The following is a 10,071-nucleotide window of genomic DNA, read 5'->3' as shown; positions in this document are numbered from 1 at the left end:
TCATTAATGTAATAAATAACATTCGTATTCGCTTTATTATATCTTTTTACGTGATATGTGCTGTGATATACTGTTCATTTGTTGTATATACGTGTGACTTGATCCTGGCACGTATATGATTGCTCGGTTTATGTCCTTTTATAAACCGGGTGTTACACCTAACCTACTCTAGAAAGTAAAAGTGAGAAGAGAGAACTCCTTTGGTGTGTGTCTCACAAGTGAGGATGGGGGCCTATTTATACTAGCTAGAGGTCGGTATTTGGCCGAGGCGTTAGGTGTAAGCAAGAGGGTCGGTTGACGTAGCTTCCAAGTGATGATGAGCTCGAGATGCAGCAAAGTGGGGCCGGCCGGCCTCCCCTAGGCCGGCCGGCCTGGGATTTCCTCCGTTTGCAACCGCCCTTCTCGCGGACGCTCTTGATCTCCTCCTGGTGTCGGTGTGGGTTGCATCGGTTTGAAGCTGAAATTTGTAGGCCGGCCGGCCTGGGTTTGGCCCATCTCGGCCTCCCGTTTCACCGACATCTTGATCCAAGGGTGCATGAAGTCTATAGTGGTGCTCCGGGCCAAATGATCTCAGTAAGTGTTGTAGATGGGTCCTTTAATCCATATGCTAGGCCTTTCGGTCATATATTTTGCATTTGCTTGTATATCCAGTGCATAGGGGTACATTGGAGGGTCCCTAATGATCTTGTGGCAAGGCAAGATGTGTTTGGCAAAGGTGCCGGGCCGGCCGGCCTAGGTGAGGCCGGCCGGCCTGTAGCCTCTGCACAACACGAGTTCGGAACTTGTAATTTGCATAACTTTTGCATCCAGACTCCGAATTGGGTGAACCAAATGTCCAATTCAATCATCTCAACGAGATCTTCAACATGGCAATGTCAAATTTGGAATTTGGCAATGTTTATAATGGTGTCATCTTATATCCATGTTTCACCATCCTTGTAGATGCGCCATTTAGTGTTGTTTCTTGCATATTCTAGGCATAATCCTTCAAAACATCTCAAACCACCAAAACTTGTAGAATTTGTTAGAAATAGGTAAAATGTGTATGGAATATGGTGCAAGGCTCAATTTATTCCCGAGAAGTTGACGGTCAAAATGGGAAATAATGGCCATCAACACTGTGTTTCTATCATTTTGTTGAAACTTAATTGATTTTTAAGAGCAGAAGAAAGAGTTTCAACTTTTGTATTTATATTTTCTAAAACTTTGTCATTAGCAGCAAGTTTTTTATTTAAAGATTCATTAATTTTGGCTTGGCCAAAGACAAGATCTCACAAGGAGGGTTGGTTTAAATTAAAATTCGAATTGAAATTTGAGTTGAAATTATTACCTCCTCCTTGGAATGGTGGGCGTGCTTGACCCTACCCTTGGCCTCCTTGTGGACGGAACCAGTTGTTGTTGATGTACACTGCATCTTCACAGGTCTTGGGGCAGTCATTCCCCGAATGTCCACCATCACCACAAACTTCGCACGTTGCGTGCGAGCTCATGGCATGGACGGGAACGAACATTTGTTTGTTCCCTTCATCAAGCTTTTTCAGTAGGAGGTCCAGATTAGCGGCGAGCATATCCGTCTCCTTGATGGTATGCATTCCACCTTTGGTTCGGGGCTGGGAACGCTCCTCGTTCCAGCCCTGGTTGGAGACCATCTTTTCAATCAAGGTCGTAGCCTTGGCAATCGTAAGATCAAGATAGGCTCCTCCAGCAGCAGCATCCAAGTGGTCTCTTGATGTGGTCATTATCCCGTTGTACAAGCTTTGGAGCATGAGCCACTCGTCCATCCCATGATGAGGACAGGCGAGTATATATTCTTGGAGTCTCTCCCAAGCATCCAGGATGGATTCCATCCCTGTTTGCTGGAAACTTGATATTCTTCTGCGTAGAGCATTTGTTTTGCCCAACAGGAAGAACTTGGTGAGGAACGCCGTGGAACATTTGTCCCACGTGCTGACGGCTTCTTTGTTCTTGTAAAACCACTATTTCTCTTTCCCCAAGTGGGAGAAAGGAAACAGTCAGAGCCGAATAACGTCAGCCACAACGCCCTGTATGGTTACGGTCTTGCAAAGCTCCAGGAAGTTCTGGAGATGGGCGTTGGCGTCCTCATTCGGCTTGCCACAGAATGGGCTAGCCTGCACCATGTTAATGAGGCTGGACTTCAGCTCACAGTTCATGTCCCTAACATCAGCATTGGGTCTAGTCGCCACATTGGCAGTTGAGGGGACGGAGAAGTCGCGGAGAGTCTTCTCAGCCATGGGTTCGGTTGTTGTTGCTGGTGCTTGAAGAGCTGGTTCTTTTGCTGACAGCGAGAGCTGAGGAGGGACGACGCGAGGTCGGACCCTTCTCACGAGCTTCTCGGGATCTTCAACGAAGTTTGTCGGCAAGGAGAAACCAGACATACACTACCCTGTTTTCATCCAATCAGTAGAAAACAAAAAGCACTTTAGCCTGTATAACCAGTAGCTACCTCTTATTCATATTGCTATGTTTATGCATTAGTAAAATCTTTACACCTAGTGCCATCCCCGACAACGGCGCCAGAAATGCTTGTTAGCATTTCTCAACGTCGCTACTAGGAGGGGTTAATTCCCAGCAACGCCGCCAGAAATGCCGACGGACATTCCAGAGCACCATCACTATGAACAGGTTTGGCTCATAGCAACAATGCCATGAAATGCCGTGCGATATGTCTTAACGATTACAGAAGGATCCGCAAGCGCACGGATATACTGTTGTAGCATTTCACCCGAAAGTATTCACGGTATTGTTATTTATATTTTCCCAAGGGATGGCTATGGTGTGTAAAGATATTTACTAGATACATAACCATAATATTATGGAATAAGGTGCAGACTGCTGATTATACAGAGGTAAGTGATAATAAAAGATAATCGAGGGTAATGTGACACACACAGATTAGCCAACTCTCATGAATAAAGAATAAACAAATACACCTAAGGTTAGCGGGAGCATAGACAAACAAGGTCCTAGTATACTATTCATGTTAGCGGATAAGTTATGTTAGCCACATGCTTAGAGCTGCAGGTGCCGGGAAATTAGGGACATCAGGGAGAATGACCCGCACTGGAGAACATTCAGTCCCATTTCATCTTTGCATGAACTCCTACACGATACCCGAACGTCGGGGAGTACGCTAACCGAGAAGCAGCTTCCCGGCGGACCAACAGGGCTGTCACCACATGCAGTCTACCCCAGTCAAACTGTGGAGCACCATCATATCCGAGGGATCCCATAAACTCGGGCACCATGCCCGCATATGAGGTCACTACCTTAGCACCCCCGGGTCCCCCACCCTTCGGATGGACAGGTAAGATGCTAAGGCAAGCCCGAAAGCACAACGAATCGATATCCTTACCCAGATCATCTGGTCTAAGCAAGTCACTAATACAACTTGATGAAGAACAGATCATGGCTAGGCAAGCTAAGAGCATAGCAAGATAACCATGAACAAACTATTTATGAATAGCATAATGAATGTTGGAATACAAAGCCATACTAGAGGCTGAGGATTGCTCGCCGACCCCGAGGACGACTGGATTTGCTAAGGAAACAAAGTACTAGCCTAGCTCCACTGCCCTAAGGAGTACAAGTCACAATGAAAGTGTAAGAGAGACGCTTCTCCAAGTGGTGTGTGTGGTGTGTGGTATGAGAGGCTCCTTTTATAGCTTGTGGAGGTCGGTTCCCGCCATTTTCATACATGGAAACATGCCAAACTGCCTTCAGGAGGATAGGATCGAGCTTCCCACCAAAATGCACCTGGACGGAAGATAGGGTGGGTTCGGCCAAACCCCTGGTTCGGCCAGCCCCACCTTGCCGCCTCTAGCCACCGTCCTTCTCTGGTAGACTGTCTGGTGGGCCCTGATGTCAGATGGTCGGTGCCGGGGCTTGGTTGGTCGGTTTGGTATGTCTGGTGGGCCTCGTTTGATTGTGTTACGTAGGATGCAATATTCTGTGACTTCGTCTGCGTATTCTTCGTGTTTTCTTCTTCTTCTTATTCTGGACTTGTGCTCCTGAAAATATAAATTCTCCAAAATAACTATGGAGCTAGGTTAGTGATACAAATATGTGAGTAAGAGGCATGGTTTTCCTTCTTTTGTGAGTATAGTTGATGGTCAGATTTTGCACTTAACGACCGTCAACAGACCCCCTCGAAACATATGTCCTCATAACATCATCTAAGGCAACACAAACAACCACACAAGACGTAGGGTATTACACACCTCGCTGCCCGAAACTGCCTAAATCTTTGTGTTCCTTGCACCATCGAGTTCTTGAGCTAGTCGATCCCTTACCTACAATCGAACTCCTTAGGGTATCCGTGAGTAGGCTTGGTGGCTAAACACCGACAGCTGGCGCGCCAAGTACGAGAATCGGCGAGTTCACCAACGAATTCGATGGCTGATCCTAGCAACGCCATTATTGTGCCAGAGGGCACGACAATCACCTTTGGATCTTGGGTCTGCACGACCAATGGATCCGGCGGCTTCACGAGCCGTCTGATCACCCCCGATGAGCCGAAAATTCTAGCTTAGCGGCAACTCGCCGAAACTCACAATGAACTCAGCGAGAAGCCATCAGCTCAAATTCTACTCGCTCACGCTTTGGAAAGAGCTAGGTACGATTCGGCTCCAACTCGCGAAGGCGAGTCAATCGAGCCCGACGTCACTCCCAATTCTGAAAATTTTCAATTTTCTGAAACCCTCAGAAAATACTTGGCTTACCTCAAGTCAATCAAATGCCCCAGGGTCGACAACTCCGAACTACTCGATGGAGTAGATCGAGTCTCACAATCCATTGAGGGGTGCATCAAACTTGCTAAATCAGCTCTTGGTCAACCCAAGACACAGAAAAACTTGGAGGACCGGAACCCATGACGCGCTCGGGCGGGAGACATGTTCTCCGGGATTGATCAAGTTGACTCTGCTCTCAGCAACTGCATCAACCTGGCTGAAGATACCCTCTAATAAAGAATTTCCACCAAACAGGATTCAATGGGAAAGTTCTGTGGGAAACCCGAGAAGGCAAACCCCCGATTTGATCGGATGGGACCGCCTCTCTCAGGGACCCCCAGGCATCCTCATCGAAATCCAGCCATTACTGGACACCTGAACCCACTGATTTTTTTGATCCTCTGTTCGATCAGGACCTTGATAAATTCATGGATAGCCTAGGCAGCTTTGAGCCCTACGACGATCTCGAATATTGGTCAAATGACGTCGACCTTTTTATGGAGGCAATGTGCCATCCACCTTACATGGCCGACATCCTCTGGCAGGAAGCCAAACTCAAGAAGCTGAAGGAAGATTCCAAGCCGCGCTCGGGGAAGCACTCGAAACCCGAGAAGAACGACCCCTGACTTGATCGGATGGGTGACCCTATCTCTGGGAAAGATCGAGTGGTGACCGACTCTGAATCCAAATACTCCTACGACTCAGAAGATGAGCTGGATGACCTGATCCAGTACAGCAAAGATGCCCAAGCCGAAGCCAATTCGGGTAAGAACTCTAGGACCGATCAGGACTTCCTCCCAAACCTGATCATATATTCAACCCCGAAAAGACGGACGGTGCGTGGGAAAAGTTGGGGCTCAATAATCGATCTGCCGGGATCTCTGATCCTCAGATCGACGAGCTCCCATTCCATAAAGGCGCTCCGTTAGACCCGCGGGCGGTTGAAGAAAAGCAAGACATCGAAGACCTCTGCCGTGAAGTACTCATGGTGCGCATCTCAGAGTTTCAAGAATCCGATGATGATTCACTGGAACGCCTCAACCTCGACGATTATAACTCCAATGACTATGATAAGTACCTCTCCGACAACATGGAGACAAGCCCAATAGCGACCACTGAAGTCAAGACCAGCATCAAGCAAGACCACCCTTAGCTCCACCATCTGTGACGGTTGCCATCCAGCTGGAATATGAGCATGTGGTGGAAGACCACTATGAGCGCCGCCGCGTTCGCAACCAGAAGCAAGCCCTGCAACGCCAGCGTGTAGCCGATCGTTGCCAAGAATAGCAGGGTGAGAACTATGATTACTCCAATACCGACCTCCGCAATGTAATCAACATTGGGTACGATGCCCGCAATGTGATCATCTCCAGAAGACAAGAGCGAGAGGAAATAGAGGCATACAACCCTACTTCGAACTACCATATCCCTGAAGACCATCCAGAACCTTCCAAAAACCACAAGCACATGAACGCTGACTCTCAGGGCAGGTCCCATGATCAGCACCGTGCAAAGGCGACTTCCGGCCAGGAATGGTTCGACAAGCTACTTCATGGCAAGTGCAAGTGGCACCCGAAGGGATCTCAAACGACCTTCGAGTGCAAATCTCTACGCAAGGCCCTTGGCACCCCTCTGAAGCCGAACTATTCATCAAAAGTCTAATCGACTACCGCACTCGAAGAATTTATCCTAAGTATTTCCATATTTAGTTCAATAAACCATTGTTCTAGTGTATACCACTCTGGGCAAGGGGTAGGTCTAAGTTAAGATTCTAGAGTCAAAGGGTCAGAGTCTGTTATCTCTAAGTCCTGTACTCGTAACATTATCCGCAATAAAGTTGATTTCCATTAAATCGAGTACTTGTGGAAAGGTTTCACGTCCCAAAATCTTATCTTAACATGACCTACACTTGTCTCCAAGCTACATCAAATTCCTTACCTTCACCAAGAAGGTCCGGGTCAAATATCGATGAGTTTTTTAGGCTATGGCCGAATTTGGGTATGTGATATCTCAGGTGTTTAAAATACTAAATATAGATCAACTACATGAAATTATGCACAAAAGATCAAGAAAAATTAAAACAAAAGCATCACACTTCATTATTGCAAGAATATGTATGTGTGTATATGCATATGCAAGTATAAACCCTTATAACTTTCAAACTAAGTCAAACCTGTACATGAAATTTTATATGCATGTTCAGCATCAAAAGACTAACAAATGTCTAATTGGACACTAGGGGTAAAAGTGACAACAACATTAACATGAAATGAGAAGTTCCTTAATCATTAAGTCATCTCAGAGTTTTAAAATAACTCTCAAACCGTTGCTCAAATGAAAAAGTGGCTGAAACAAAAATTGTAGATCTCGAAAAATTGAACAAGTTTTGTATTCAGAAATTTTTCATATGAGGTCAAGAACATGGAGAAAAATTCAGTTTATAGTGGAGCCCCCATAACTTTTTGTATTCACAAAATTGCCCCTGCCTCTTTCTTCCTCCTTCCTTTCCCTGCACCGTGCCTACCGACCGTGCCGTACGCCGGCGCCTGTGCCACCTGGCCGGCCACTTGGCCTCGCCCCAGCCAAAACCGCCGTCGCGCCCTATGGCTGCATGAAACCGCTCCTCCCTGGCATTGCTTGAGCTTGCCACACGCCCCTATCTGCTGTCTGCCCGCCACGGCGCCATGACCGGCCGGCCGTGTCCTCCCCCTGCAGAGCTGCCCCAGTTGGCACCTCCCCAGCTCGCTCTTGCACCTGGACGACTGCCCTGGCCACATTCCTTTGGGGGCTAAGCCTCCCCTGCGCACCCCTTCTCCTAAGAGGACCCATGGCCGCAACCATTGCCGGCCTTGCCTGAGCTCGCTGTGGAACCCAAACCAGCTGCCCCCTACCCGAGCTGAGCCCGCAGCCACCACGCCCTCAATCTTCCATTGCCTCCCAGCGCCCCTACTCTCACTCCCAGAAAGGTCGTCGCCGCCCTTAACACCGGTGAGCAGCCCCTCACGCCGAGCTACTACCTTCAGCCTCCCTCGTCTCCAATTGACTCTAGGAACAGGTTCACTTCATCTCCAGGAAGTTCCTAAGCCCGGCCACCGCCGCACCCCGTCACCGGAGAACCGCCGTCGCCGAGCAGAGCCATCACCGGCCGCCTCCGGCCATCCTCCTCCCGAGCCGAGCCCCGGAATGGATTCCCCTTGACCCCAGGAACCTCCCTAGCCCGGTCTCACCGTCTCTTCCTCGCCGAAATATCGCCGGAGCCGAGCTCCCACTTGCCGGAGATCTGCTCCATGCCGGCGAGCCCCGTCCCGGCCTTCTCCTCGCGTCCCAAGACCACCCACAGGTAGCTCTCGATTCCCTCTTTAGTTTCCCCCAAGAGGCCCTCGCCGCCGGCGAGCTTTCCTCGCCGGAATCTGGCCGGCCGCCCCCCCCCCCCCAATCCCCTCCTCTATTTTAACTCCGGCCAGGGACTTGGTTGCGAAAATAAAACATGTTTCAGGGACCTGAACGCAAGGAACTCCTTTAGATCTAAAAGCTGCAAAATTATAAAATATGTATAAATCGTAGAAAAATCAGAAAAATGAAAACTTAAATGTTCTGGAATCCTTGGAACAATAACTACAACTTTTGTTAAAGTCACATGTTCAGATTCTGCTTATATTTTAATGCATAATTAAAGTTATTTTAAAGAGCCCATAATTGTTCTAGGAGTTCTGATTATCAACTATGAGCGATTTTTGGCCAGAATGTGTCTCATAATGTTTCTAGCTACTGCTAAAAATTTGAACACAAACGAACACCTATAACTAGGTTAAAACCCCAAGATTCCTAGATCTACTAGTATACTACATGAATTATTGTTGATCGAAATGTTAAAGTGCTGGATCTGAAACTTTTTCTGTGCATTCATGTCACCAAGGTATTACTGTTGTGCAAGTTTGAGAAATTTTCAATCTGTGTAGATATATATTTGATTTAATGCTTGATGAGAAAGCTTTATTTATGATAAATAGTTGTTGCATCTGGAAAAATCTGAAAATTTTACCATTGCTTAGTATTAAGATGATAAGCCTATCTGCAAACTTTGAGAGTCAATAACTTTGTAGAACCAGAGATATTTCTTGCTCATGATATCACCTTGCTTAGTTTGTTATTTTTTCACTGGTATATATTGCATGTTTGTAGATGAAAGTTGCACAGAATCATATATATCCTAGTTGTGTAGATGCTCCACAAAAATTTTAGGGTTTATTAGTTAACATAATCTATACTGAGTGTTTATGCTTGTGTTTAAATGAGTAAATACTATGCTAGTTTTATAGTAGGAGATAAATGCTGAAAGTTTTACTGTATCATGTTAATGCTTAGTGTAGGCTCTGAAAAAATTGTGAGGCCCAAAAACACTCTGCAACTCTCTGTATAATTAGATCTTGATAATGTAGATTTAGTTTGGATAAATTGTTGCTTCTTGATTTTGCATAGAAAAATTATGAAAAATTTACAATATGCTCACTAACATATCTGAAACACTGTGTAAAATTTTTAGAACTATTACTGTCATATTTTGTTCTGTAGAAATAAATCTTGATATGTTCATGTTTAAGTAATCCAATTTATTACTCCTGATATCTGCATTATTAAAATCTAGAACAATTACAGTAGAGAGTATAACATGCATAAAGTCTTCTGTAAAAATTTGAATCCCATAAATGCTTCAGATCATTCTGTATGAATTTATCTTGTTATACACTTGCTCTGTTTAAATGATTTTTCATGCCTAGATGCTTTACTATTTGTAGCTAAAATTTTTACTGCTGGTTCATGCTTAGAACTAATATCTTGTGTAAAATTTATAGCACTAGAAAACTGTTCTTACCTTATGGAATGAAATTGTCAAATATCCATATGCATAATGAGTAGAAAATAACAACCGCCACCCAGATCATTTTATGAAGTAAATGAAAATATGAACTACTCTATAAATGACTGCCCAGTAAATTAAATTAAGCAAGTTCACCACTAAAGTAACACATTCTTTAACTGCAACTTTATCGTGAAGGAAAGAAGTGAATTTGTGTCATATTGTAACAAAGAGCACTTTTGCATAAATATAAAGTCGACCTCTCCCACTGATGGAACGTCCGAATTGATTTCTGAGTCCGAGATTGAACAGCAGGAAGCTAATTTATATCTAACTGAATTGAATCAAGACCCGGACCAATGTTCGGAAGAGCCCAAGGCTACTTTTGACAATGCCCAAGAAGGCAAGCCCCGGTGCATAATCACATTATTTTCTTCATTAATTTTATCTAACTATTCGTATATG

General features: G+C 45.5%; 1 non-coding gene across 1 annotated transcript; it reads left to right on the top strand.

Moving 5' to 3' along the window:
• Positions 1 to 1,779: 1,779 nt before the first annotated feature.
• LOC120693584 lies at positions 1,780 to 1,883 on the top strand. The gene has a single exon (XR_005683046.1). It is a non-coding gene; the product is annotated as a small nucleolar RNA R71 (small nucleolar RNA).
• Positions 1,884 to 10,071: the final 8,188 nt, after the last annotated feature.

This window comes from Panicum virgatum, chromosome 9N (assembly GCF_016808335.1).
Source record: "Panicum virgatum strain AP13 chromosome 9N, P.virgatum_v5, whole genome shotgun sequence".
Taxonomy (NCBI): Eukaryota; Viridiplantae; Streptophyta; class Magnoliopsida; order Poales; family Poaceae; genus Panicum; species Panicum virgatum.
The sequence above is the reverse complement of the archived record's forward strand: the minus strand, read 5'-3'. Positions and strand labels throughout refer to the sequence as shown.